Source organism: Zonotrichia leucophrys, chromosome 13, assembly GCF_028769735.1.
Source record: "Zonotrichia leucophrys gambelii isolate GWCS_2022_RI chromosome 13, RI_Zleu_2.0, whole genome shotgun sequence".
NCBI lineage: Eukaryota > Metazoa > Chordata > Aves > Passeriformes > Passerellidae > Zonotrichia > Zonotrichia leucophrys.
Genome location: NC_088183.1, coordinates 11,679,011 through 11,701,743, shown reverse-complemented (window position 1 = coordinate 11,701,743; position 22,733 = coordinate 11,679,011). Strand labels below are relative to the sequence as shown.

Genomic DNA, 22,733 nt, shown 5'->3' with positions numbered 1-22,733 from the left:
TACTAGACATTCCTTTTAAGTATAATTGATGTGAGGAAAGAGAAAAGAAAGGTCTTAGGTGGTGTTAAAATTCAGAAGAGGGAAGCATAAGCACAATGTAATAGAAAAGATTCCACTCTTTCAACCTCTAGCTTGTGTGTACAGGAAAAGTCCATGAGGATTTTATTTCTGTGACTCTAGGCAATCATGTACTAAATTTTCAGTGTGCATTAAAGCATGGGGATGGCAATCTGGAGTGTTTTGTTTTATGAGAGAAAGGGAATCCAAAATGTTTAGGACTAAAGCAATCAGTTGTGCCAGGATGCCCAAATGGTTTCACAGGAATACTGGGCAAGTATTATTCAGATTAGATGACCTCTGTAGGATTCAACCAGCAGGAGTGCTAAGAGGAATTATTTTTACTTGTCTTCTCATCCTGTAGCAATGATTGGACAATTTTGCCAGCAAAGCACAACCTTTGCAGTATAGGCTGAACACAGAATATTCTGTTCAGTTGTGTCAATCTGACTTTTCTGCCTAGATCTGAACTAAAAAAAGAGATAGATTAATTTCTAACTACATATTTAACCTTTGGCAAAATGAAGATGGAATTGTCAAGTGGGCCATGTAAAGATCTTTACTGAAGGTTAATTGCCTGTGCTATATAACTTCCTGTTTTACTGTACCTTACATGGGTAACTTAAAATCTGAAAGGATTGATGAACAAGTATAATGGCTTGGACATCAGTGAGGCTTTTTCAGTTTCTCTTCATTCAGTGAGGACAATTAGGCTGACTTGATCTTCCCTATGCTTCTCTTTCCCAGTGGCATTTGCCCAAGCAGTTACTGAAAATGTATGTCATTTGCTCAGTCACATGGAGAACAGGTGCTGAACCCAGAGTAATGTTCCAACAGATTTTTTCTGGAGAGGTCATGGGGTCACTTTAGTCCATTGAGAACCCAGATGCAAAAATCTCCAGAGGCTTCAAAAGCAGAGAGTACTTTTAGCCTGCTTACCCAAGGTGTTAGCTCTGTATGATGTCCACCTGATAAGGTCATCCCAGTGGGGTTAATACCCTCTGTAGAACTGTGTTTAAATTGTTGTGGGTGATTCATATCAGTAACATCTCATGGAACAATTCAGTTTCTCTGACTAAACTGGTTTCCTTTCATCCTTGCTGCCAGAGAATGCAGTTCACCTATCACCCAAGGATTCTTCCTTCCTACTCTGGCAGAGCTGAGTTTGTCAGACTATCTGGTACCAGGCTGGCTGCTGAGGTTTTGGTGTGCCTGGGCCCAGCCAGATGAAAGGGTCCACATTTGTGTGCAATAGGTTTGCACACAAGGACGCACCATCACAGTACAGCTGGACACACAAAAATGATACCCAGATTAACACATGCTGCGTAGTAGCTTAATCCTGGGTCTACAGGCTGATAATCAGAGGAACACCCTTGTTCTGGATATCCCTGACCCTTCTCAGTGGCCACATTAGCTTCAGTGGAGCTCCCACACCTGCACACAACGGGGTCTCCCCAGTGTCTGGTCCCTGCCCAGCTGCTGGGCACTTGCTCTTCAGACCCACTCTTCCCCATCAAGTGGCACTCAGAACTCCTGTGTTCCTTCAGCTCTTCCTTCTGGCTCTATTCTGATGCCTTTGTACTCAGACAACTTTGATGCTCATAAATCCATTAGATACCAATATCATATGAATAAATAAGCTTTGGCAGGCTGTCACCTGGAAGAGACATGATTAGTTTTATTGCTTTGCTCTGGCTCTCACAGAATTTGACCTTGAGTTTGTGGATAGTTTGGGATAATATTTTCTGAGTCTATGACTGAAAACAGATGAAATGAAACTTAAGGTGAATTCAACTTAAATTTTATATTAGTTTATGTAACCAGTTCCCCAAATATTTAAGATTCCTAGCCTTCTAGTTCATCCCCGAATGATAGATTTAAAGGGATTTATTCCATGTTCTGTTGCCCAGAATATGCTGCATGATGGGAGAAAATTCTCCATGTTTTCCTTTCTCAGAGTTGGATTTCCCAAATAATTTCTGTTAAGTATGAAGTTTGCATCTGGGTTTTGATGGTTGACAGAAAGGGATACTTGAAGACAAAGCCCTGTATTAAGGGATCTCATATCATTATGAGAAAAATATTGACATAACTGGGGCTGTCAGTGACATAACTAAATTTGCACAGAACTGTAGGTGTAGAAGAAGGGACTACAAGTGACTTCACCCCTGATAAGTCACAGCTGTACTAATTACCAAAGATGAAAAACAGCCTTGCCCTTAATGGGTTGCAGCTGTGACTAATAAAGTATAATAAAAGGGGTGGGTTGGCTGGTCAGAGGGAACCTTGAGAAGGAGGAGCTGGAGGAAGAGGACCTCGGGGAGGCAGAGGAGCCCTGAGGAAGGACTGATCCAGAGAGACACAAAGAGCGTTATTGCTGCACAAGATCTGCTGTGAGGTCAGTCTGGGTCTGCTGGAGTTAGAGCCTGCAGTCATAGTTGAGTTGGGTAAAAGCCTGTGGTCAGAGGCAGTAAAAGAAGACTTGCAGTCATTTTCCAGTAGGAAATAGCAGCATTCAGTCTGTCAGAGAAGCCAAAAGTAGGAGCTCATGTACTTAGAGTCAGGATGGGTAAGCTGTAAGGAAGAGTAAACCAGGGCCCTCCTCCCAAAGGAGAGGGAGCTTTTTGTTATATTGAGGGTCTGTGTCTTGGTTCATTTCTACCCCTAATGAAAGGCCTGCTGCAACACTGAACTTAATATGGTGGCATGGGTCAGGTGGGGAAGGAATATTTGCAGTTACACGGAGGTTAGAATCACAACTTCTGAGATCAGAAAGTATAAGGATGCTGGTGGACTACTTCTCCCAGGTTGTAAGTGTGAGAGAGAAGGGAATAGACAGGTAGGTGATGTTCTTGCTCTCTCTTGCTTAACTGAGGGACACATTGTGATAAACTCCCTTCATCTGTGGAACAAAAAACTATTTAGGCAGTCATATATGCCTCTGGCAAATCTTCATAAATCATTGTTCCTAAGTATGCAGGCATAGGAGCTACCTGTAAAAAATTTCTTTCATTAGGAGAATCATATTAAAAACAAATGGTGAGAGCCAGGTCCTCCAGTCTGTTTGCTTCCCTTTCAGCAAACTTGACCTTTTCATCCCCTCAGATTTACCTCATATAAAATGCTAATGATGTATTATATGTGCTATGTTTAGTTCTCTTCAAACTCAACTCCATTAGTAGAACAGCATGAATTGCACAGAATGACCAATTGCTGGAACCAGAAGCATGACTGTGGCCATGGATAAACTCATGATTGCAAACAGCACTTTTACTGAATTGAAGGTCTTTCTGTAGATTGGTGAAAGTCTCTTAAAACAACTTTAGAAAGATCATTCCCAGACCCATTTTCCTTTGGCTCTGCTGTAGTCTTCAGGCAGAGCTTCTAGCCAAGAACTTTTGACCCTGGCTGCTGCTGTGATGGCACTTTTGAAAGCTTAGTTCAAGCCTGCAGTGTCCCTGGGTCCGCTGAAGTTAATTATGGGGAACTACTGTGTGAAAAAAGTCTCCTTCCTTGTTTCAGCATAACATTTATTGGTCTCCTGGGATGAGGGAAGATCATGATGGCATATTCAGGTCACTTCCTTGACATAGCAGCTGTAAGCTTAACTTTTAAAAGTTTGACTTTAGCTATGAGTTTTTATTGGCAATTGACAGTAGCTAAAAAATATGATTAAGTTCTCACCCTATGCCAGCTTGTCTTCCTTCATTTATACTAACTGAGATAAGTTGACAGCAGTTTAAATTTAAAAAATTTGCTGTCTTGGAATAACACACACAGTTCACTTAAAAGTGGCCTAATTCTGAAAGACTTTGTAATAATTTTTTGTTTAATGCTAGTATCCTTTTTTCTGTCTCAAGCTGTTTTGCAGAGGTCTTATTTTGTGAAAAGAAGTTACAACTATGTGTGCATTTGGATCTAGTTCTATATTATCTATATTATGATTATCACAATCTTCTAGTAAAAATGTAAAATTCCTAATTAAAAATATTTAAAAGATACAAAAAAACTAACAAAAAATTCTAACCCCAGATGTACTTAGATATGTTAAATCCATTTTACACTGCTCTGGAGTTAGGTCATATATTGAACAAACTCAGTTTAGGCAAGTGTAAGAGACCTTGTGGCACCATTTGCTACTTTTTTTTTGTTACAAATAAGTGCTGCATCTTTTTTCTTGATGAGAAACTATTTTTTTTTTAATGTAATGGCAAATATATTGCAGGTCCCACTTCCAAGACACTTGTTTCAATTCTTTTTACAATAGATAAAATACTTGTAATGTTTTTTCCATTTACTAAGACAAGACAGTGAGAATAAGAAGAGCAAATACAAGTAGCAAAATGCAGCTCTGATCAGTAGAGCCCACACATACAAATAGAAATGCACTAATTTCTGCAGGGCTGCCTTGAGTCCTACAGCAGATGTTGATTATGTACTGTCAGTGAGCAAATAGCAGTAAGTTCTTTTAAAAACAAGTGTATTCTCTACAGTGCATAAAAAGTACAGTATGAGGATGAGAGTGTTGGGCAGAGAGAGGATGAAGAATAAGCATATTTCTTATTGAATCTGCTTGATATATTGCTTCCTGTTACCTTGCAGGCGTCATTGTCTCGCTTCACTCAGAGAGACTGAGGCAAGGAGAGAGAGGAAATGAATTATTAAGTGAGAGTTGGTGGTGCAAAACTATTGGTGGTGTGTAGAAAAGGATGTTTAGAGTAATGAAGGGACATTGCATAGAAAAACCAGTAGTTGAAGCGTCCAGTGAAGGTCCAGGTTTGGCTCTCATCTACATCAGACCAGCTGCCCATTCCATACTAGGGTAGTGCTCTTTGTCAGACTTCGGAAAGGATTTTAGATAGAGGTTTCCATAAGATGGCTATAGATGGAGCTAGGAATTAGGAACAAACATTAGGTTTTCTAAATCAAACAGGCTTTTTCTAGAGATGGCTGCCTTGAAGTAGTGGGAAACAGGCTTTAGACACACTGTGTAAGAAGTTTCTTTCTAAAACTGGTAGGTTTGAATTTTCATTTAGTCCTGTAGCATTAATGAATCCTATTAAATGTTGAGCAATTTGCAGATTCTGGTAAGATACATGTAAGTGTTAATCCCCCAACTCAGACTAAGAAGAAACAACCAGGCTATTCAGGACACCAGTGTGAAAATATGAAGATAAATGAGGATAATGGACTAACCTGAAAGGGTTTTACAACAGGAGCTTGCTTTGAACTGCACAATGCCAAGGCTTTGGCTTTAAGCAGCGGGTGTGGACAGAACTGCAGTCCACAGGCTCTTGCTGTTTTGCCTGATCTTGGTCTTCTGATTGTGGGCGTTTTTTATTCCTTATGTAATCACTCCATGTTTTACTGCAGTGAACAGGCCTTAGTTCATAGACTGGTGTTTCTCTTTTTTATTCTTTCCCTTCAAGCTCCCGAAGGTACTGTCTTAGATTCAGTTAGACTCAAAGGAAATGCAATCTTTGGAAAAGCACAAGCTCACCTTCCTGCAGTCTGAGCAGCACCTCCATTCAATTCCTAAGCCCTATGGTGACAGTTCTTTGTGTTACATTTCTTATCTCTGTATTCCATTACTTAGCTGCCAAGGGATTTGCATCATTTAAAAGAAAAACAATACAAATCTCAAAGCTTCTTTAAGACTATTGTGTCTTATCAATTATGTTCAGTAACTCTGTTCTAATTCTAAAGGCAGTTCTCCTACTTGTCTGTAATTCACTGCTTTCCTTTATTAATAGTTTTAGTTATCATTTCATTCCTCTGAAAACTGTTTAGTCATAAAATATTCATAATTATAAGGTTGATGCTATGATTAAAGTCATGTTAATACTTCTATTAATAAAACCTTCAATTGTAAGTGGTAAAGTTTATATTTAGCTAGAATTTGTCATAACGAAATACAGACAAAAACTGTTTTGCAATGAAAAATATTTTATATTAAAAGGTGCTGCCAAGTCTTTTATTTGTAATTTAACTGGATCCTATAACCATATCAGTGAGACATTGCAGAGCAGACAGGAGAATTAAATAGTTTTTTCTTGTTAAAAGAATATTGTTTCCTTTTATAAATACAATTTCAGAGGCTTAATCTTGGTATTAATTCTCATCTTGGAAGGTCGTTCCATTTTTACCCTGAGAGTAGCAAGTTTCATGCAGTTCTGGACTACAAAATCCATAGATAATTGCTTTATGGAACGTCATGGTCACATCTGCAGAAGTTGTTTCTGGGCTGGGTTACACCAACACATACTCTCACAGTTCTGTAACATGTCATTACTGTGGTCCTGACTATTTCTTGCCCTTCAGGTCTGGGACACCACACTTGATGTGACCAAGGAATAGATACATATATGTCCAGAAAGAATCTTTGTTATTGAAGGTTTTTTTTTTTCCCTTTTCTGATTAAAACTGTGTTTTCCTTTGGAACGTTTCTGAGTAGTTTAATTTATTTCTTACCAGTCCATGGTATTAGATCAAGTAAGGCTTGACAGATTGTAGTACCATGTATTTCTTTATTTACTTCTGAAAACCCCGATATGTTTTTCTGTTCCTTTGTCAGTGGCTACTTTGTCAATGGTTTGAAATGTTTGCATACAGAATGATTCATCCTGTGCTGCCTACTCAGTCTCACCCAGGTCTCTGTGGTATGAGGCCTTCTACACATTAGACAGAGCAGCAAAACCTTAAAAGCAAGTTAAATTAAATTTGGAAAAAACTGTGGTTTTATTTGGTGCCCCATGTTGAAACAAATCTGAATACAATGAAGTAGTTGGCTGCATGCAGATCCCTGGGCATGTGCATGGACCCTTTCTTAGTCTACTTGTGAGACACAGTATGAAAGGTCAATTCAGAGGAAGTTAAGTTCTCCTCATATGCCATGAATACCTAGACACATAAGCAGGAGTCATATATGAGATGTTCCTCAAAAAATATGAGGTACCAGAACTTATACTTCTAATTCCAAGGAGTGGAGTCCACAAGTGCTTTCTGCCCCTCTCGAGGGTTTCATGCTGTTACTGTTATGTCTGTGCTTCGATTTGGAAAACCCATGGATGAGACAGTGTGAAGGGGGCCGTGCTGCCTCCAGTACTGAAACTTTACATGGGCTGGGATGAGATCTGTGCTCTGTCACCTGAGCTCCCAGCTCTGTCACTTGGCAAGCAGCTCTGGATGAGCTCACCAGCAGAAGGGAACCAAGGCTGAAGGGAGTTACTGTCACCACCAAATCTACTTCACACTGAGGCCTGGGAGAGCCCCATGACATAGCACAATGCCTAAAAGACATGAAGAAATAGCTTTTGTGGCCAGAAATAAAAATATGTATTTTAATAGTTTCTTTACAAGGAAAAAAAAAATTAGAACATAAGTGCTATCCCTTTTAAAATGTGTTAAAAGTTTATTGGACTTGAATTATCCCAGTGCTTTCCACTCTTCTGCCTTCATCAGCAGGGCCAGGTTCCTTAACTACTCAAGGTATTTTTGGTATTTATTGGCATGCACTTATTCTGATATTTTCCTTCTATGTAACATGAACCTGCAATATTAAAACAACAGGCCCAGGTTTAAATGATGACATGATTATTAATTTCTCTCATGGAATGCTGCTTTCTGACCAAACAGTGGTTACTGCAATGAATCTGTGAAATGATCATTATTGTGAAATATTCTGGAGGGTACTCACTTTGATATGAGCAATAGGAGCCTGGCTGATTTCTAGCAATTAATTAGTGCAACACCATATGTTAGCAGACACACAGCAGATGTGTATGTGTGTGTACGTGGCAGAACAGAGCAGAAAATTCTGCAGTTGGACTTAAAGGAAAAGACTAATTTAAGGCAGAATCCAGGAATAGAAACTTTGATTTGTTTTCAAGCAGCCTTTCTGAACACTTAAAATACTTATGTTTTTACTGTGGTTACTGTTAGGTTATTTCTATTTATGTGACTTCTAATGTTATCTTGTTACATGATAAGTCAGACATCTTTTTAAATTTCCACTGACTGGAGGCGCGCATGCCAAAGCCTTTGTGTCATATAGCAATTGTTCCATGTGTGTCTATCACTTCTATTAAGAAAGGAAATTGTCTCTGTAACCTAAGCACTAAAATAGGCTTATTCTCTATGTACTTCTCATAGAGTATTTAAACCATTGGTCCAAATGAGGTTGTGTTTTTCTTGCTGTAGTAAATGATTGTTAGTATCTTCCCTTAAACCTGGTATACTTGATTCTCAAACTGCTGATTATAATGTCACATCTCCTCAAATACTGCCAAATCTAAGAGATGGAGTCACACAGTGCCAAGGTAGATCGAGCACCAAGATGGAGTTTAAATGATAAAAGGCAATATCACTCTCATTGTATTTTAGAAACTGTCTGCATGAAGTGAGTTTTTACATCCATAGGGTATGTGAATGAATAATCAAAGTTTTTGCATTGAACTACTTGGTAGCCTTGCGAATTTTTTTTTAATTTTCTTAGAAGTCAGAGTTTTAGTTCTAGAAAATTTTACTTTAGGGTGAGATGCAGCCCCATGGAACATGCAGTTCCCACGATTCTTGCAATTTACTTAAAAACCAAGCAACTGGAAATCACAAGAGCAGGTTTGAAACAGGGACAAAGTACAAGAAAAGAAGTGGCTCATTTAAAGAACATTCATAACAGAACTTCATGTTCCTGAAGTCTTATTCAGTATTCCTCAAATCTTATTGAATAGCTTTTGATATACTAGGTGTTTTTATACCAGTAGATTTTATACATTTAAATAAGTAACAGAAAAATATATTTGAACTATGTGACTAGCATTTCATTTTCAGAAATTCCTTTGCAAGAATTTCCTGTGCTTTAACAAGACAGAGTTATGCCATGTCAGTTGATCTTTGGTAATATTGTGCCTGTGTGTATCCCTGGTGTTGTCATGTTATCTCACCATTCTGCAGTGAATCTCTTCTCCCTTGTCCCTACCTGGCCATTCCTGGTTTTTGTGTATGTGCCATTCATCTCCTTGTACACCCTCAATTGCTTTTCTTGTCAGTTAGATAGAAAAATCTTCTTGCAAAAGTAGCGCTATTTAAGACTATGTAAAAAGATGGCATATAGACAATCTAAAGAGATACAGGGTTTTCTTAGTCCTTCTGAAAACCACAAATCACACAATGGTTTCTTTTTCTTATTTTAAGTTATTTTCTGGCAAGGTCTTAGAATCAGAATCTTTAAGTTTTTGGCTCTTCTTCAAGATTGATGCAATGTGTCTGTCTATTCTGTTCTTTCTCTGAGGTCTTTCTTTTATCTTTTTTTGGTCTTTTTTTTTATCAGTGGTTTGCTTCACCACTGGTGAAGCACCATCAAAGATTATCCACTCCGCACTGTGGCAGTGCTCAGGGCTTTTACTGAATGGGAACTTTAGTGTTTGCTAAGTGAGTCTGAGGGGTACCAAGTGAGAAGTCCAAGTATAATCGCTACGTCCTCAGAAACCTGCTAGGAAGCCAAAATCAGAATCTTTATGCCAGTGTGAGAAGAGTAAAGATGCTTTGGCTGGAAGGGTTTGTGCTTAATTATATGAGTATCTTACATGGTTAAAATGCCATAATAATTAGATGGGGAACAGGTTATACAGAACAATCCCCAAGAATAGAGCACTGCCATCACTTTTGTCAGTTTATGAATGGAAATTTGAATGGAAAATGTGTAGTGTGGGGAGCCTTTAACAAGAACTTCATCACAGAAGACTAATTTGTGTTTGTGTGTCCTGGGGATGCCAGTGGATCCAGCTAATTGTGCTGCAATATGAGGGAAATACCAGCAGAGGTCATGGAAGCAGGAATAAAAGCATGGAAAAGGCTGATGGACTAACAGGCAATCTGTGAGGGATAAAAGGTAAAGCTGCAATGGAAATCAGATGTCAGAGAGTGCAGAGTACCAAGAAGAATTCAGTAGTTCACAAGCCTGTACAATAAACTGCACTAATTGCACACTTCAAGTGTCGCCTTCTCAGAGACAATCCAAGCAATACATACAAGTTATAAAGTGCATCAAACTCCAGTGCAAAATTATCTGCTAATAAGGTGTAACTAAATAATCTAGTGAATGAAAGAATAATTAGGAAGATATTTAAAAAATTAAATTCAAAAGCAAAGTACCATTCATGCCAAAATGAAATGACAGGTTTTTAATAAAGACTGAATTTATATTCAAGGAAAAGGTTTGATGAAGATAAATGAAATTTGTTTATTCAGGCTTCTCTTTGTAAAGTTTCAACATCTATGTATGCAAAGTTTTCATGATCATATATACTAAATTGTTTTCATTTGGTTATCGACTTATTGAAATTACTTCTTCTGGAGATCAGGAAGGTTAAGCTTAATTACTAAGCAATTGCATTCTATTTACCAGGAGAAACTTTCAACAGTCTGTTTTGTATGAATATGTTTGACTGTATGCATTGTGCCATTATTTTTATAGGGCAAATAATGATAGATTAAAACAGATTTCAAGTCTAGCTGTTATTGGAAATAGTTTCAGTGCTTTTACAAAAATTCTGGGATTTTACTAAAGTAATGGAGCTTGAACCAGGAAATAGGAATCAAAGAGAAAGAAGGAAAAGATTACTCATATCCAGCATTGTAGTGTCTCTTCCACTGCATCAACAAAAATTGTAAGTCACTGGGATGTGAAAGTGGAATATTTTTAACTACCAAATCAAATACGGGGCAATTCTCCTAATAGCCTTTACTTTTAAATGGGGCTTCAATGATTTCTGTAAAATGAAGTCTAGCAACTGTAGAGAAAAATCTTTAGTTTTTAATAAATTTGCTGAAATAACTGAACCTGAAAGAATTGAGCCAAACATTTAAACAGTGTTCTCTATGTTTTAAGGGCCACATTTTTGTGCTTCTAGTTGGGGTAACATAATTTTCGGTCTTATTTACAAATGTACAAATTTAATTTTTGGAGATTGCTCATCACCTGAAAATGAAAAGTTTAAGACTTTGTCATGTTTTAGCTAGCATTTTAATTGCTGTCAAAAATAGTCTACACTTTCTATTTTTTCCTTTTGTAAGAAAAACTTAAAAACATGTATTTTTGGTAGAACTGAGGTTGTGGATAGGAACTGTGTGTCATTAGAAGATCTTTAGTTACACTACAATGAATTGGCCTTGCTGGATTTTGCAGACACTGCACAGGAAGAAAGGCACCAGCACTTCTTTTCTGCAATCTTTTTTTCAATATAACTGGTCAGCTGTAAATGAAAATATACCTGGACTGTAAAATAAGCAATGAAAATGATCCCTAGATAGCTATTAAAAATTTGTCCTCTAGAATCTGTCTTGTTGTGATAAAGATGGCAGGAGCAGAATCAATTGTAAGATCTTTCAGAAAAATGACAGATTTCAGAGATAAATATGAATATCTGGAGGGTGGAGAAAGTTTAAGTTAGAAAACATCATTTCTAGCACTTCCTTTTCATATCTGTGTAGGCAGAACTGGAGTGATGGCAGCTGTCATCGAGCTTGCACACTATAAGTGGCAATATCATCTTATGGAAATTACTATGTTCTGTGACTTCTAAGACTTCTGCTTGTGGAGTCTTTGATCCTAAGCTGTAATTGCAATTAATTACTTATAAAGCTATAAATTTTTAATTATTGCTTTTTAAAGAAATAATTCAGTGCTTTTCTAATGAGTTTCAAGGTGATGTCTGTCACAACTTACATAAAATTAATTCTGGGAAACTCAGTTGTATGACTGGAAAAATAACCTATAAGATGTGCACTGCTAAGATCCAAAATTAAGCTTTAGGTATTGCCCTGATCAAAAATGAAGCTTGTCAGCTCTTTTAGAGGCAAAGAAGTGATCCATTTAAAGGGTGATAAATTTAGCAGTGGTTGATAGAGTAAATCACTTGGAGTGAGGGCAGCACCAAGAGTCCTCAGGGGCTTTGTCAGCTGCTCATGGTCTGTGTTCCTTTTCTCCCTCTTGCTTCTGAAGCAAATACTGCTTTATATCATGTATATCCACGTCATCTGTACGAAAGATGTTGTGAAGCAACCATCTAATTCCCACCTGAACGAATTTTTTTGGTGAATACTTATGTTAGGAAAAACAGTGGAGCATGAGAAATGCTGTCTGATAAACCTTGACATGAGCAATGGTCACACTGCTGTGACTGGGATTATTTTCAGTATGTGTGAACTTTCTGATGTGTGAGCCAAGAGTGCGCTCCCACTCCCATCAGTACAATTCAGTTCAGACAGCTTCTCCAAGGCAGAAATGATAGAAGCCCAGAATTTTTCATGCCAGTGCTTCCAGGACAGCACACACAAAAGTGTGAGCCCTTGATGGTGTTTGATAGCAGTGATGCATTGTACACCATTGGCCTGTGCCTTCTAGCTTTACCTTTTTCAAGAACAAGTAATAAGTAACTGTATTTTATAATAGTGTATTTTATACACTGCTATGGGTTCCACACTTAGCTCGCTACTGCCTGAATAACATCTAGACAGCTGCCCCCTGTCTGTGCCTGTGTGATGTGTGTGCCCCAAACAGAAGGGAGCAAACAATATATGTGCAAAAATGGAAGTTTTCAATTTTGAATAGGAGCAGAGGCAGGCAGTCAAAGTGGGCAGCTAAATATCACCACTGAGACCTCACTGTTTTTTGACATCTCTCTACCTTTCAAGAAACCTCAGAAAAGTCACAGACAAATGCTCAGCTAATTTCTTTGAAATAAACCTGAAGATGGAGATCTGGGGAGATGCCTAGAAATAAAAATCTATTCAACAAATCTCATTAAAAAGTTTTGACCCAAAGTACATTTCATGGACTAAAATATGTGGCTGAAAAAAAAAATTAGTGCCAGAGGCCTGTGACAGAGCCTACCATGACTTTGCAAATATAGGTGATTTCCTTCACACCTTGTGATGTTTTGTGGATGGAAATTTGACCAACTGACAAACAATCTATTAAAATTTGGGATGTTGTGTCTCTCACTCAGAATAGGTGGAGTCAGAATAAGATTCAGCTTTGGGAGGTATCATTTATTAGTTCCAGGGGGACCTGTGAGTAGAACCAGAAAAATAATTGGAATGGTGAAGAGAAGTTGCATCTATATAAAATGGAGGGTAAATTTTATAAACTGTAGATAATCATCTTCTCCAAAAAGTTTCTGAGAACAATGATTTTCATGAATTCTCCAGTAATGGTTGTTGCTTGGAACCAGTTAAAACGGTGTTTTTTCATTACTTCATTGGGATTTCTTGGGGGGATGATAGTTAAAAATTCCTTATCGGTTTGTACTGCTTTGCATAAAGAATGTGAGCTCTCCTGCCTGCATGGCACCATACCCTCAGGGTAGGTTACTGCCTGTTATCTTATGAGGTGCATTCAACTAACTCCTAGTATTAAGGTGGGAAAATAGATTGTTTTTGAAGAAAGGACTGTTGTTTTCTCAGTTTCCTCTCCCTTTCCAGGACAGCATTTAAAAATGGACCAAATTTTGTCTGTTAGCCAAAACCTTTGTGTTAGTGACCAGAGCAGTTGGTGAGCTAGATGTCACTGGTCAAGTGAGCTGTAGGAAGAAGCTCAGAGTACTCTGGCTTATATTTAAACCATAGAAGCAAGTGCAATAAATTACAACAAGGGAAAAAAGGTCCATGTAAAAGTGAGCTGTGTAGCTTCATGTGGCTATTCTTGGAGTGAAAAAACCTCCACCTAAACAATATTCACGTTAAGGTGATGTTTTTAAGGGGATAGAAAAATAGGAAAGACAAGAGTACAGAATGAGTCAGAGCTAGCCAATAGGAAAAGTGAAGGATCCACCCTGGAGGGGAATGAAATTGGTTATGACTCAAGTGTCTGATACACTGAGCTTCTATTTAAGCTCTGATTTTAATAGGGGAAAACAATGACAAGAGGTTGAGCATTTAGGCTGCAGTCTGAAACCTACTGACCTTGACAAAATTATGCTTATTAATTTGAATGCATGCTGAATTAACCTTGTGATAAATAAACATAAGGACCTAAAAAAAGAACTGTATATGAAATGTAGCCTGTCAGTCTGGTGATACACAAATGAAGAGGACAGGACCTAGTTTATCAACTCACCACTTCTTTGTCACCCTTTTACTGTTTAGATCCTTAGTTACCAGATATAATGAGGTAAATTTGTGCTTAACAAATGAATTTTGATGAGGGAATGACTCATGTTTTTTAACAATTTATAATAAAGATCATAAAGGGAGGGTGCCTGATTTCAGAAAGATATTACACAACCGTGTGCCGAGGAATTCCTGATAATAAACCTCTTAGACGTAGAGGAAAACCATTACTTGCTCTTGAGAGCTTCTAGTGCTTCCTGTGGCTTTCTCCCTGTCTTTTGACTGAAGTCTAAACTCTGAAATTTAATTTCGTCCAGTTTTTTGGTTTTCAGCTTTGCACAACTTCTGCTTGAAGAAAACAGAAGAATTAAACGTGATGCTTGAATTTAATAATAAGGGTGCTTTCCTTTTGGCTGCTTTAAAAGCAAGTTGTGTAGAAATACTTTCTGCAACCTGAACACAACAGATGATGAAGAAGCTCTGTGTCAAAACCTCTTTTCACAGAAAGTCCAACCTCTCTTTCTAATAGAAACACTGTAACCAGTGAAGGGCACTGAATTTTCTTGAAGTGATTTATGAAAAAATGTGTCTGTTAACCACTGGGAAATGTGGAATGGGGAGAAATTTATTTCATGAAATAAAAGGGCCAGCTGTGTAACTTTTGGGGTTTGGATGTTTTTCCCCCAGTTACAGTTAAAATTATGCTTGCTAATAGTAACACTGATGGTTGTTTGCAGTTACCTGATACAGTTCTTTTTCTCCTAACTCATCCTGTTTTCTCACTGATCCTCTTTTTTTCCCCTCTCAGGAGTGTGATTTTAAACTGATTTTGCTAAAGAAGCTTAACAAATTCTTTAACTTTAACCAGCAAGAAGGGAAAATGAGATTGTTTCTTATATATCAGAGTAGATGCCTCCATTTACATTAAACCACGACTATGAAAATCTTATTCCTATTATTGACCATTGACTAAAATTTATAGGGAAAACCCCTGCATGTGGGAACTCTTCCATGAAGCAGGCTTCTTCCTACCTGGCTCACAGCCAGACAACTTGAAAAAAGGCTGCCTTAACTTGGCCCCCTGTCAAACCTCTTGCTTTATCAACCATTTTAAGATATATCTTCCAAGCACATTTAGTTTGCAAAGGAAACTGGTGTTGAATTTCTCTCTCTGGGCATTTTAAACCCATTGCTTTGTTCTGAGTGCTAATGTTTTCTATTGGTTATGGCAATCATTAATGTTCTATGAAGTGCTGCATTTATTTGCTTAATGTTATTCTCTAAACAGCCCTGAACCAGGCATGGCTGGCTGCCTGCCTGGAATGCTGACAAATATCAGTGTTCATGGATGGTCAGCAGAGCAATGAGCTATGCACCAACATACTGTATTTCTGAAAGACATAAGAACAAATGGATTTCTCTTTCAGGTGGTCCAGAATGTGAATGAGGTTTTTTAGCTGGCAATAGCAGAAATAGATTAATTGGTACAGCAAATATGAGCTACATTTTGCTTGAGTTTTGGGCAGGGGTAGAGCAGAACACAATGACTTCCTTTCTGGCAGAAAATTCCTTTTGCACCTCATGAATTAATCAGTCAGTTAAGGCTCATTGATAATGCACCAGAATATACAGGGGGTCTTGTTATGTGTATTATACCTTCCCTACAGCACCCATGACTCAACTGGACATGGGTCAACTGCTGCTTAACCATTTATATAAATTTCTTCTCTACTCATGTGAAAATATTTCTCTGCTTCTTCATTGGTTTGTTTGACTGTTTTTGCAGTTGCAGCTCTAATTTGCATTCTACTGGGTAGTGATGGTCACTAAGAAATATTTTGTTAGTATATTCATTTCATGAGTTTTCACAAGTACCTGGGACTAAAAATGGGTAATGAAGTACATAATGTAAACTGATAATATTCTCTGAGATGGTTGGTCAAGGCAATTTCCTGTGTTTGTCCTGAGCAACTTATTGCTGAAAGGAAGTTAATATGAAGTTTCTATCTAAAGATTTTTTGGGGAGGAATAAAAAAAGAAAAAAATGTGAAAGAAATTTTAAAAGAATCAAATTTGATGAGTTGGTATAATTGGCATACACTGAAGCTTTGAGATTAGAATGGTTTGGGTTGCAAAGGTCCTGTAGGATGATGACCTAGTTCCAAATCCCCTGCTGTGGGCTGGGACTCATTCCACTGGATCAGGTTGTTCCAAGTCCTGTCCATGGAAACTTCCAGGGGTCTCAGTTTGAACCAACAAGACACCAGAGCTCGATGCAGCTTAGAGCAGTCTTCTCCTTGAGAGCAGACCTTCCTAAAAAAACAGAGGAGGCAGCAAAAGGCACTGGCATGATCAGGCCAGAAGCCAACTTAATCCATCAGCCAGTGGTGCAGCAAAGGCCTGGGCTTGCCAGGGGCAGAGGCCACTGAGCTGCACTCAGGGGTGTTGGTTCAGACCCATGTGAGTGGCAGGACATGGCCCTTCACACACTAAATTCCCTGACCTCTCAAGATGTCCAAGTTTAAACTAGCTTGCAGCATGTAATTTTTTTAAAAAGAAAGGTTTATTGCTATTATTATTATGTTTAGAAACACTGTATTGACTTTGCTGCAGGCAATAGGTAGCAGGATAGCAGCACTGTGACTCAAAAAAGGATTGTTAGCAGTCAGAGTAAATGATTGCTGTTAGCATTCAGCTGGAATAAATGATTACTGCCAAGAGACAGCTATAGTGCAGGCTCTTCAGCTGTTCTGGTTCAGTGTTACTGCTTAGAGTTGGAGAGCCCTCCAAAATCCTGCTTTCAGTCTTCCAGAGGAGTTAGCAGAATATGAGATTTCTACTCTTCTTGGGGAGTGAAGGGGGGGAAAATAAGCCTGTGTTTAATGTTTGGCATAAGGAAAAACTGTAGTAACTTCAGCAGCCTGAGAAACAGTCCCTGCTCTAGGTTGTTGTGTTATAAAGCTGCTGCCACTTATATGTTGACTAGAGGAGAAAAAGTTGGTGAGAGGTTAAAGGAGAGACATGTTTGCTTGTGAATTTTTGAATGTGGTACCAAATGCAATTGGCCACCTACAGACAGAATTCATTAATACAGAATTTTATTTAATGTTGGAACAGCAGGAATTTATTGAAAATAATTGGGGGAAAAAAAATCCAGTCCATTTAACTCCTTTCACAGAAAATCTTTCCTTCAAAAGCTGCTATGAATTTTGGAAAAGTGTAGGTCTCATAGTCATAGAATGGTGGCCTATTTCTAACAAAAAAATACAAGACAATAAATTAAATCATGCTGCCATGAAGCTAGAGAGTCACTTTGTGTTGCCTCATTTACTGGGAATGAGGATTCCAATAAAGATTCCAGTGAACACACAAAATGTAATCACATGGTGCTTCCAGCTTTAATCATGCAGGTAGAACACAGTCCTTTGCAGACTGGATTGGGGCCTCTCAAAATGTGCACCTTTAGCTTCCAGTGTAGGATTTTAGGACAAGGGCAGAGGCTATTGGGAGTGGCAGGCTGCCAGGGGGGGAAGATGGTTTTCTGTGGAGAATGACCCTGACTTTTCCAGCAGTGTCACCTGCCCAAACAGATCCAGCTACTGCCCACGTCCTGATGGTGCAGGACAGAGCCAGACCCAGTGCTTGTCCCCACAGCTGGGGGGTGGCTGCTGCCAGCAGGTGCCCACGTGGCACCAGAAGCAGTGGGATTCTGCTGGCAGCTGCAGGAGGAACAAGGAGCAATGCACTGCTCCTGATCTGTAACCACTCACAATCTAGCTCCTGTTTCCCCAGCTGTCTCTGAGCAGGCTGTGATCAAAAACCCTCAGCTGTGCAGGGCTCTGGGAAGAGCTGCAGGTACACTTCTTGGAACAGGAGTGTGCTTGAAAGATTATTTCAGGCTTGCAGGAGGCAAGATAGGAGAGAATAGTGCAGGAAATCTTTAATAATGAAGTATGTAAAAGCTTCAGTATATGATTTGGTCTGACAAGAATCTGTCAAATTTGAGGATTTACCATTACATCTAAGTGGCTTAATTTTTCTTTTGAACTCTGCAAGAAAGTAACTGTTAAATGGTGTACAAAAAAGTGTCAGTGTACAAGCTCATTTGGCCTTCCTTACAAAAAAACTTATGCCTGTTCCAGCTGTTTGTTTCACTGCTGTTTCCCATATTAGTTTATTTCATCTTAAAATTATTTTCTAGCCGAAATATATATTTTTTATTCAATGAATGTGCTTTTAAAGAATTTGTTAATGTATATGGCTCCTTTCTGAAACTCTACAAGTATGAGAAGGCTGAACTTTTAGCTTTCCTCTTGCCAGCTCAAAACCAGGTACAATATCTAGAAGAAAAGGTAATGGTTCAAAGTCCTTTGTGAATGTACAAGGTGTGTTACATATTTTGTTTTTTTCCAGAAAGATCCTTGCCAGTTATTGAAATTTAATTTTAGGCCACCAAAAACCTTTTTTTTTTTGGTTTTTTTTTTTATCCTAACAGTCAAAGAAACCTCTAATGCAACCTGTATTGGTGTGCTCTTCCCTAGGTTTTGAGCCCAGCAATTGATATGCTGAGTATGTCCTAAGTTTGTAGCGAGTGCTGAGGACAAGAGCTGCAGAATAGAAATGAGGAGAGGGTCAGAGGGAACACTGGAGCACTGCTTTGTAGACTCAAATATAGGTAGAAACCTTTTTGCATGCTGAAGGAAAGACGACATGTTTGCAATGCCTCAGAGAGAGGAACTAAAGCATTGCACACAAAAGTAGGATCGTGCATAGAGTAATGACTGTGCAGATCCTGGTGGTTTTATTGAACTATTCCAATTCAAAAGCATGAGGGCAGATTCTTGACTCAGTGGAATGACTGTCAGGAAAGCTATTTGACTGAGGCTGGGATAGCTGTGCCTTTGGGAAGGGACTTGCATTGAACACTGGTTGGGAGGGCTCTAACTGTCTTTACTTTGCTCTATGACTGACACTTCTTCCAGTATTTGTTTCTATTGCTGTTGATTTTACATCTGGCTGGTTGCTGCCTTCTGTACTGGCAAATATAGCTCAGTGTCTGTAGATGGTTGGTTTTCACTGAAAAAACATCAGGTCCTTAAAGTAGTGAGTGTTGAAGTGGCAATCTGAGATCACACATCAGCGCCTGCTGGTCTGAGATGCATTGTACCTTGTGATCCACTGTCTTAAGTAATAGTATTTCAATCAATATATATTTGAAAATGTCTTAGTCTTTCATGAAGAAAAAAATTTAGTCCCTTGAACATGCCTTTAAATAGGCAAATTTAAATACCTTCTGACCTATTACTCAGTGCACATTGTACAATAAGATATTGCAAAGTAGTTCATGGTACATCCTTGTGTTTGAGCTCACGAAAAAGGGTTTTAATAATTGTCCAGAATTCTTTCCTTCCTAGAGCATTTCAACATATTCTTTTAACAAATATCCATGATCTGCATTTTTCACTTTAGAAATACTGTAGAGTGGATTGCAAAGTTAAATCACAGGCAGCTCAGTTTGTACTCTCGAGTTGTACTGTAACAGCCTTGAATCAGTATTGACTTAATTTCTCAGTGTTTCATTGAAAAATGTGTCCTTTTGATGTCTTGGTTAATTCTGAAGAATCCCAGGAATGAAGAAAGGAAGGACAGCTCCTTCTTCTAAGCCATAATTTCTTTCCTGTGAGGCAAAACTTCATTACATATTTGTTCCTCTTCTTTCACTCTAACCTTGACCTTTTCAACTAAGTGTTTAATTCAGGATATTAATAATCTGACTATGTTCGCAATTTATGACCTTTTTGTACAGTTTGTTACACAACTTTGAGAAAATTGACTTAAGGCTTTGTGAATACATAGTCCTTTGTGCAGGAGCCTACAGTTTGTTTTTCAAGGAAACACTCTGATTTTCTGTGACAATTCCCTTCTACTGAACAAACCTTTTGACTCCTTTGTCTGTCCTTGCTCCCAAAGAAATTCAGATTTTCAGCTGGAGGACTGGTGGCTTAACTTTACAGTTATGTGTTTATTTCACTGGAGGCTCTTCAAAGAGCCAATAACACATTGAAAACTTTGTTAGCTTATGCAGGAAAATATGTTTAGGAATTGGGATTTTTTAAAATAATTTGATTTGTGAAGACTAACTGGATTTTATCTTTAGAAGATGTTCGCAAGTTACAGTCTTTATTTGCTTTTAATGCCTGGGATATTTGCAAATATTTCAGCTCTTTAATGATGCAGTGACTCAGGAAAGAGCATTCACTGGCTCCCAATGTGCATGGCATCTGAACCACACATACTCATATCTGCCAATAGTGAATATCTGAATGAAAAGAAATTAGGTGGCCAGAATTCCTTCTTACAGTAGGAATATCGGCTGCTGTTCTTGGCTTCCAGTATAGCCACAGAATTAGCTTTCCTTTCAGGTAATTCCCAGCATGTGTTTATGACTTTCTTGTACAATTTATCCTTAATTTCTTTTTATTCCTGTCTTGATTCCTAAAAATTTTTGCCTGTGGAAATTTTTTTTAAATTTTTGTTGGTTTTTTTTTTTCATTAATTAGTAATAGAAACCCCCCACAACATCACAGTTCAGGTGGGCATGAAAAACACGCTATGCATTCTTAAATCTTGCATAAATTTTCTGTTGGGATCTGTGTCCATTTGTATGTGGGGTCTGATCAAACTGGCATTGCATTACTGGATGCAGTGGTTGAGTAATCAATCTTGTGATACAAACCCAGAAGTATGTTATGATCATACTTAGATGATGATGAATAGCAGAACATAACTGATGAATCAGCATATTTAATTTCATCACTGTAAAAGGTATCTTAGAAAGCCTCTCCAGGCCCACAGTTGGCAATTTTCTCTTTGTTATGTTTTATGATTTTATTTTTTTCTGTTTTAAAAAGAATACTGTGTAGTATGATTAACTTGGAATTGACATTTGCAGTGTTAACAATAACTCAGAGTTTTTTGACTTGAGAAAGACTACACCATGTCCTGTCAAATTTTGTTTCCTGGTCTGTAACCTTTATGGCTGCTTGTTACATGTGGTGAAGTAAGACATTTGACATAAAGGGCAGCCCAAAACAGGACGAATTTGACCTTATAAATTAATGAATAGTATACAGATGCCAACATGACATCTGTGTGAAACTGTATTCCCAATTAAGAGATTGACTGTATTTTTATTTATATGCTTTCTGTAATTTTTTGGCAGACAGTTTTTGTGGTTTTTTTAATCTGGAAGTCCTTGACAGAGAATAGGATGAAGTCTGCTTGCAAATAAGGAAGAACACAAGTTTCAATGTCTACTGACTCACCTAAATAGTCAAATGCTGAGATGCAACATTGATAGTACTTTTGGAAATGTAAACTTTGTATTAATGAGAAAATGTAGCAGCTGTAACTGTGCTGTCCTGGTATGGACAGCATAATCTGTGAGTGACACATCTCTGCTTTCTCCTGGGCACATAAGGAAATATTCTAAAGCATCTATCTGTTTTTAAACAAGTGATTTTTTTCAATACAAGATGAAATGCAGTGGGCAGGAAGCCTTCAACACTTTTATAAAACATTTCCTCTTAATAATCATCTTGGACACAAACATAGTACAAGGAATATTCCATTAGGCAGACAAACTGCTAGCTCCAGAGTGAGATTTTTATAGTGACAAAGTTCAGTTCCATTACTGAGAAAATGAGAACTTGGCCCTGCAATCAAATCCAAATGTGCTGACTGTAGCACTGGCCCCCAGATTTAGTGAAAGACTTTTCAAGAAGTAAGTTAAAATAAGTTTTTAAGTAGTTTTCTTATGTGGTAGTATAAGGTATGCCTAGGAATATTTACACATTTCAAAATAGATGATTCATTTTCTTTCTCAAGTATGAATTGCTTTTAATTTTAATTTGATGGTGGAGTGTTCAAGTTTAACCTGCTTGTAACAGAGGTGAGTCTTAGAAGTGAGACTTACAGTAAGGTTAATTTCCAGTTTGTGATGTCTATGGACACTGCATGCAACATAGATTTAGATCAACAACATTCCATCTGTACCATCACAGGATAAAGAATGATGGATCTAGAAGCTGAGAAATTACATAAACATAATCTTTTAAGTTGAGTTCATGTGAAGTGCTAGAGAAGAGAGTGAATCTTTTGTTTCTTCAAAGATTAAAAGAAAAATAAAGGCTTAAAGCTTGTGATGCCAAAAATAAACTTGACCACTCTATAAGGCAGCTGAGAAAGAAAAGATAGATTTGATCTGGCAGTGAAAGCAGTTCTGTTAGGGAGCTAATTATATACATGAATAGACAAATCCTTAGCCTTAAAAAGAGGAGGAACTGTATTTTATCTTAAAAATATTACTATTGTATATTTTTATAGAAGAAAATTCTAAATATTCTTTACAGAAGTAATGATCTGAAACATAAATGGCTGCTAACTGCAAAGTAGAGTTTTCATGTGACAGATATATTGCAAAATAGGCATGGTCCTGACCAAGCAGGATTTATGGCTGTGAAGGTCAACAAATGTTGTAATAGTTTCTTTCTCATTTGAAGTTT

At 37.9% G+C, this 22,733-nt stretch overlaps 1 long non-coding RNA gene across 2 annotated transcripts in view; it reads left to right on the top strand.

The window, feature by feature from the left end:
* Positions 1-2,242: 2,242 nt before the first annotated feature.
* Positions 2,243-22,733, top strand: part of LOC135453545 (uncharacterized) — an 89,203-nt gene continuing 68,712 nt past the window's right edge. For both annotated transcript variants that reach the window (XR_010441886.1, XR_010441887.1), the window contains exon 1: positions 2,243-2,458. This is a non-coding gene — a long non-coding RNA (uncharacterized LOC135453545). The remainder of the gene's footprint in view (positions 2,459-22,733) is intronic.